The 6,955-nt window shown below is 49.1% G+C and overlaps 1 protein-coding gene across 1 annotated transcript in view; it reads left to right on the top strand.

Moving 5' to 3' along the window:
- Positions 1 to 395: 395 nt before the first annotated feature.
- Tsp74F (Tetraspanin 74F) overlaps positions 396 to 6,955 on the top strand; it is a 345,404-nt gene continuing 338,844 nt past the window's right edge. Inside the window, exon 1 of the mRNA XM_077661653.1 lies at positions 396 to 1,151. The gene's annotated coding sequence lies outside the window, so the exon portion shown is untranslated. The remainder of the gene's footprint in view (positions 1,152 to 6,955) is intronic.

Raw genomic sequence — 6,955 nt, 5'->3', positions numbered from 1 at the left:
TGAGATTGACCCTCGCTGACACTAGGAGGGCACGCCGGCAGAAAGCGAACGCGCATCGTGCTCCAGAAAGGCCTCTGGGCGTCGGAAACCGCGCGGCCGGCCGGCCGGCCGGCAGGGCTTCGATGGCGCGGAGCTCGAGAAGGTGGATGGAAGCCGCCGTGCTGACCGCTTCCTTCCGAGGACCGCTGGGCGCGCTGAGGGGGCATCGCTTTTCCGGAGGCAGGCTGCAGCGGCGACGTAACGTGGTCGTCGTCCCACATGACGGGTTCTTCGCTGGCCCCCTTTCCTTCCGGCGTGCGCCGCATCGCGCCAAGTGGGAGAGCGCGCGAAGAGGCCGCCGCTGCCTGAGCGCGAGGGAGTCGCCTAGCGCGGTCCCGTTATAGGCTGGTGCCCCGGAACAGCGCCATCGAAAGCCGAACGCGACGGAAGGAAGCAGTGCTGGCGCCAGCGCCATGCGAACGAGCGCGCGTTCTGCTGCCGTGTAGCAAATTTCACCCCACGTCCCGTGGACGTGTGATCCAGCGAAGCTTAGACGGCGCAATAGCGGTCGCCACTGCAAACTCCGGAACCAGTCCCGCAAGCTTGTGATCGGTGCGACGGGCCGCGGAAAGTGAAACCACGTGCGCTGTTGTTTTGCAGTGACCGATTGGTGCTTTACGTCAAAGGTGCTACGCCCTCCGCCGACGCTACTGTTCCAGCTACCTGCGTCTTTGCAAGAGCCTGACCACTAGTTTGTTACCTCCGTGCACATCAGGGAAGAGGTGCTTTGTGTGTTGGCTGTCCGAACCATCGAGTTCTGGGAACCGGACCGCTAGCTTCCAGCGTCCGGGACACTCTGGTTTGGTGCCCCCGTGGGCTCCGAACTCAACGACGTCTCGTTGCCGCTTGTCCTGGGATTACCGGTTCCGGACTGTCGCGCGATCCGAACGAGAACAGCAGCGCGACGAGCGAGGGAACAAGCCGGCAGTTTCGCGGACAGTGAAAGTGCGGAAGGTTTCCTGTGTCGCCTCCGCGAAACTGCGCTCCGATAGGTGGTTGTGTTTCCCATTGCCTGAGAGTGCGCTTCAATAGCGACGAGTGGAATTTTCGCGCCGAAGTTTCGCCTTTGTGGGCATGTTAGTCTGGAGCGGAGTGCCGGTTGACATCATAGGGTGAGTAAAAGCTTTGGGGACTTCTGTTGTTTTTGCCTCTGTTTAGTGATGTCGGAGTGATATTTGAAACTGCACGTGGCCGCTCGCACCCAAATGAAGTCAGAGTTAAGATGGGGTGGTTGTAAGGAATCTCTGTGTTCCCAGAACGGTACTTGAAAAGCTCTTCTCTCTCTCCAAGGACACGTTTCTTTCCGATGTCATTTAATGCGACGTCGCAAACACGCGATGCAAGGCCCTCTTGCTGTGTGGATACTCAGGGTGACGACTGCGGAAATCCGAACCGAAAGGAAAGTGAACAATTTTGTCCCCGAAAATTAATGAACATACGCACAAACTTCTTTAATCGCGGCAGTTAGGAAACTGGGCAACAAAGCCGAGGTATGTTCGGCGGGCAGTTTCTGCAGGTCTGCAGATGGTGGCGCCGCCACTTATCTCCGCACTTACCTATCGGTAAAGCGTTGGAAGCTAATGCTTTTCCATGCCTTGTAGTTCATTTGACTGCCGCAAGTCGCGGGACGCTCACTGACCTGCGAGCTTTGTACCAGTAAGATTGCCGGATTTTGAAAGGCGACCCTACCAAAAATTCGTGGTCTGGCACGATCTGAGTAAACAAGCAGACGACCATGAACGGCCATTCCTGCCGCCTAGTAGTGCAGAGGCCATCCCGACATGTTATAAGACTTCCAGGCCTACTGCCGATGATAAAACATTCAACACGGTCAAGGAGAATAAAGGCATGCAGCTCAGCATGTGAATACAAGACGTCTCTGCAAACATATAGGAATAATTTCCAATACACATGTCCAAACAGCGCCACTTCCATCATATACCTGTTCGACTGAAGAAGTTTTAGCCGTCATTGCTGTGTGTTTGATGTGCTCTGTCATGTTAAAACTTCGACCGTGACACACTGCACCTTTTAACCGTTTGTTGCCGAATTAAGTGGCGGCTTTGTTTCGTACTAGATTCCCCATATAAATATGGTACGGAGGAAGATTATCATCATGTTGCACCCTCGTTATGATCTCACAAATGCTGAATAACTGGGTTCAGAATCTCTTCCTCTTGATGCGCGTTAGTTTATGCACAAGGACACCTCGCACGGGAATCCCTGCCGACTCGCACGTCCTCAAATCCTTGAAAAGATGGGTCAGTTGCTCACACCTAGTCACATGCTCCTGACGCAGCCGCACATTGCACAAGATCGGAAAGACATGGGTCGCAATCGAGGAATACATTTCTTGCTTCTTGCACACAGCACCCCTGACCCCATTATGCTCTGGCGCGGTTTTACGTTGGCTTTTTGACATCAGAATGTGGTGCCGAAATGCATAATTATAGTTTTGTCATTGAGCTATGTAAATACCGGATATCAAGCGATTTAGGATGGCAGCCTTACGGTGGAGAATCTAGAACTCTGTGTGATTACATCTTCCTGTTGCAGAGAGCCAGTCATTGACTCGCTTGTTTTATACAGAGGCCACAGAGTAAGAATTATAATATTTTTCGTACTGACCTTTTTTTTCCACCGTTGTTGCTCAAGCTTCGCTGCAGTTGACGTTATAAACAAAAGCAAGCTGCGTTACTCTCTCAGTTGTTCCGCCGCGTTTTATGTGATCAGTGGGTCCAGATTGGCGTCATCGTCATTTTGCCTAAGAAAGGTGCAAAGTCATTTTCCATCGCTGTTGATACTGGATTCACGGGCAGTATTTAGTGATAGGGTCCAGCGTAATTCTGCATGTTGCGCAGTTTTCTCTTCTCTAACACCAGCAGAATCCGCGTGAAAATTTGCTTCCTTACCTCGACTTATCAAACTGCGGACAAAGCGGCTAAAAATTAAACCGTTTTTTAACATTCCTCAATTCTGCATAGCTTAAACGTACATCAAATGTGTGTTATTACAGGGAGCATTGCACAATACACGTATAAAAGGAGGGGTGTACTTTGTGTAATGTTCCGGCTTAGTAACGAAATGTTAAGAACAAAGCAAGACAGAAGATGTTTCGAAACGAATGTACAACACACGCTAAATGTTTCATGCATCAGCGGAGCCAGGAGCGTACTACGCTTCCCCTTCGCTGCCTAGCCAATGGCTATGCTTGTGACAACCGGAAGGCGCTGTTCGAACTTCCAACCGGAGCTTGTTAATTCCAACAAATTGTACGCCCATGGCTGCCAGATAATCCAACCCTCCTGCCCATTATTTGCTTTCCCGGACTGCACAGCGGCGATCATGTGCCGTTTAAGTCTTCCCGGTCGTCGGGGTTTGTCGACGGCCTCAAAAGGAGCGCCAGCCGGAAGCGAGAATGACCAGGCGGTCGCCGTGCTTCGGGCAAGAAAAAAGAAAAATAGAAACAAACAAAAATAGAAGGATAAACTGAAGAGAAAGAGAGCAGTAAAAGATACCCAGAAGCAAAGGAGAAAGGCGCCACGGCATCTTATTGGTGTCATCATCGATGTCTCCCAGTTGCCGCGTGACTCAATGCGCGATACCAAGTGCCGGGGTGTCCGGTTTTTCTTCCTTCCTTTGGACGTAACTGCCGGCGCGTGGGCATTAGCGCCTTTCCCCTTCACCGCTGACCAGCTTCCACCCTCGCCCTCTTCGCTCACGCTCCCGTGAGGCAACACGCTCCACCTCCTCCGCACTGTTCCGTTCCTGCTTACCCTCGCTGTAGACAGCCCTTCACCTGTCTCCTGCCACGGCACGCGTGCCAAACTGACGGCAACGTTCTTCGCTGAGGCGTCTTGGAATGCGGTGTTGACATGCGTGCTGTGGGGGGACGAGAGGGTTAGTCGATTCACAGAGCGGATTCTTCACTGGTCCTCATTCTATTGCGATAAACTAAACAGAAAGCTCTATTAATTTACGGCCGCTGCTACAAGCGTCTGAAGAGCTAAAGATTACTTCCTAAGAATGCGGCAGAATGCAGCTATCTAGACCACGAAGCGAAAGCCCTGCACGTAAACCACCTTAAAGCAGCTATCTAGACCACGAATCAGAAGCCCTGCACGTAAACCACCTGAAAGCAGCTATATAGACCACGATGCAAAAGCCCTGCACGTAAACCATCCGAAAGCAGCTATATAGACTACGAATCACAAGCCCTGCACGTAAACCACCTGAAAGCAGCTACATAGACCACGACACCCAAAGCCCTGCACGTAAACCACCTGAAAGCAGCTATCTAGACCACGATCAGAAGCCCTGCACGTAAACCACCTGAAAGCAGTTATATAGACCACGATCAGAAGCCCTGCACGTAAACCACCTGAAACCAGCTACATAGACCACGGATCCCAAAGCCCTGCACGTAAACCACCTGAAAGCAGCTATCTAGACCACGATGTAAGAGCCCTGCACGTAAACCACCTGAAAGCAGCTATCTAGACCACGATCAGAAGCCCTGCACGTAAACCACCTGAAAGCAGTTATATAGACCACGATCAGAAGCCCTGCACGTAAACCACCTGAAACCAGCTACATAGACCACGGATCCCAAAGCCCTGCACGTAAACCACCTGAAAGCAGCTATCTAGACCACGATGTAAGAGCCCTGCACGTAAACCACCTGAAAGCAGCTATATAGACCACGATGCAAAAGCCCTGCACGTAAACCATCTGAAAGCAGCTATATAGACTACGAATCACAAGCCCTGCACGTAAACCACCTGAAAGCAGCTACATAGACCACGACACCCAAAGCCCTGCACGTAAACCACCTGAAAGCAGCTATCTAGACCACGATCAGAAGCCCTGCACGTAAACTACGTGAAAGCAGCTATATAGACCACGATCAGAAGCCCTGCACGTAAACCACCTGAAAAAAAAATGGAACATCAAGAGCAAGGAAAAGACATGACGATTGCTGAACAAAGACTGACTTTTATGGAAAGAACATTCTCCCCCGCCGCCAAACAACACATTGCGGGCGCGAATGTTGCGTCAATAAAATCGTTGTCCGGCAATAGTCCTGTGTCTTCGCTGGTCTTGCGGCTGTGTCCTTTTCGTGCTGCTCTTTGCGTAAGACTATACGGATCAAATTGGCCCAACAGTCTATCCACATTATTCCAGAAGCTCCTCTAGTTGATTTATAATGACCAGTTTTCTTGGCGGCGCACTATTACGCAATCACTACCGAAGCTGATCCTACGCTCTCTTCTTTGCTATGTGTCGGTGTTAACAGTTACGACTTGCAGTGATAAACATTTATGACGATTTGTGAAGTTCTGCCTGAACAAGAAGTCTTACTGCGTCGTGGTTGCTACTTCGCGTGATTTGCTTTCTGGTGAGGATCCGAAAAGAAATGCGCATTTCGCATTAACTCATACAACGTGTCCCAAAGAAAAGTAGCCAAAATTTTAAACAAGGCGCCGTGTCCAATCCCAGTGAAGTCAACTGAGTGCTGTAGGGTCTTCTGGCTTAGTCTGCAGCATTTCTTACGTTCTTCGAAATTAACCAGTAAAGACTAAATAGCTAGACTCTTAATTATTGACTTCTGATATAAAATGTCAATTTACAAGTTCAAGTTCAGAAGCTGCATTGTCTTGAAAGGCATCTGTGTAGATGCTATGCAATGTATTTATGTACAGTCGGGGACCAAAGTATCTGACCGCGTCATCCGTAAATGAAGCCGATAGCTCTAGTATTACCTGTCGGCCACAGACCACACTTGTGTAGGCGAAAGAGCAGTGTTTTGACTGTGAACTCCACAAGTGGGGTCTCCAGCTGGCGGCTAACAATAGAGCTATCGGCTTCATTTACGAAGCAAGCGGTCCACAGTTTTGTTTGTTTGTTTGTTTGTTTGTATGTATGTATGTATGTATGTATGTATGTATGTATGTATGTATGTATGTATGTATGTATGTATGTATGTATGTATGTATGTATGTATGTATGTATGTATGTATGTATGTATGTATGTATGTATGTATGTATGTACGTACGTACGTACGTACGTACGTATGTATGTATGTATGTATGTATGTATGTATGTATGTATGTATGTATGTATGTATGTATGTATGTATGTATGTATGTATGTATGTATGTATGTATGTATGTAACCGCTTTTGTTTCTTTGCTCTTTTTCTTGCTTAAACTAAGGCCCACAGTAGCAGCCTCTTTCAAACCCCTACAGTTAGTGGTCTAGAACAATCGGGTAGCACTCTGATGAAGGCTAGTCTCCAGTCAGACTTCAGTAAAGAATTATGTTTTTAAGCGTGTCAGTTCACTTTATAAGAATATAACTTCTGGCTCACAGTTACGTCTTCTCAACGCGCGTGCGCACGTCTGTGTGTGTGTAACCGCTTTTCTTTCTTTGCTCTTTTTTGCTTAAACTAAGGCCCGGGTCTCCGCCGTTAGCCACCTAACAATGCAGGAACACTGGCATAAATTAGTGATGATCCGTAAGCCAAGAACACGATGGTAACACGGACGGCACGCTCTGTGCTTGCCAATGTTGCCGCCACGCTGTTTGTTTCTCCTTCCTTATGAAGGTTAGCGAGCTGTTGCTGGACAGAAGTGGTAATTCACAAACGGTCGCACGTTGTGGATTCCTATGCTGCTTTACAAAGAGTGACAAAGCAAGTTGAGATTAGAGGTGAAGAGGTCTGCCGGCCGGTGGTTAAGCGACCCTGGCTTTTTACTCTTCGCGAGGGTAAGTGGAAATAAAGGGAGATTTAGAATTGCATGTGGTGACCAGACAATAGAGACGCGCACACTGGCTTGCGCTTGTCTCTCACGTAGAACTGTACGATAGACGAAGCCGTATACGTGAACGAACACGGATAATGTTCGACTAACA

The sequence above is a fragment of the Amblyomma americanum genome, chromosome 4 (genome assembly GCF_052857255.1).
Source record: "Amblyomma americanum isolate KBUSLIRL-KWMA chromosome 4, ASM5285725v1, whole genome shotgun sequence".
Lineage (NCBI taxonomy): Eukaryota > Metazoa > Arthropoda > Arachnida > Ixodida > Ixodidae > Amblyomma > Amblyomma americanum.
Note: the sequence above shows the minus strand (reverse complement) of the source record. Positions and strands in the feature narration are given on the sequence as shown.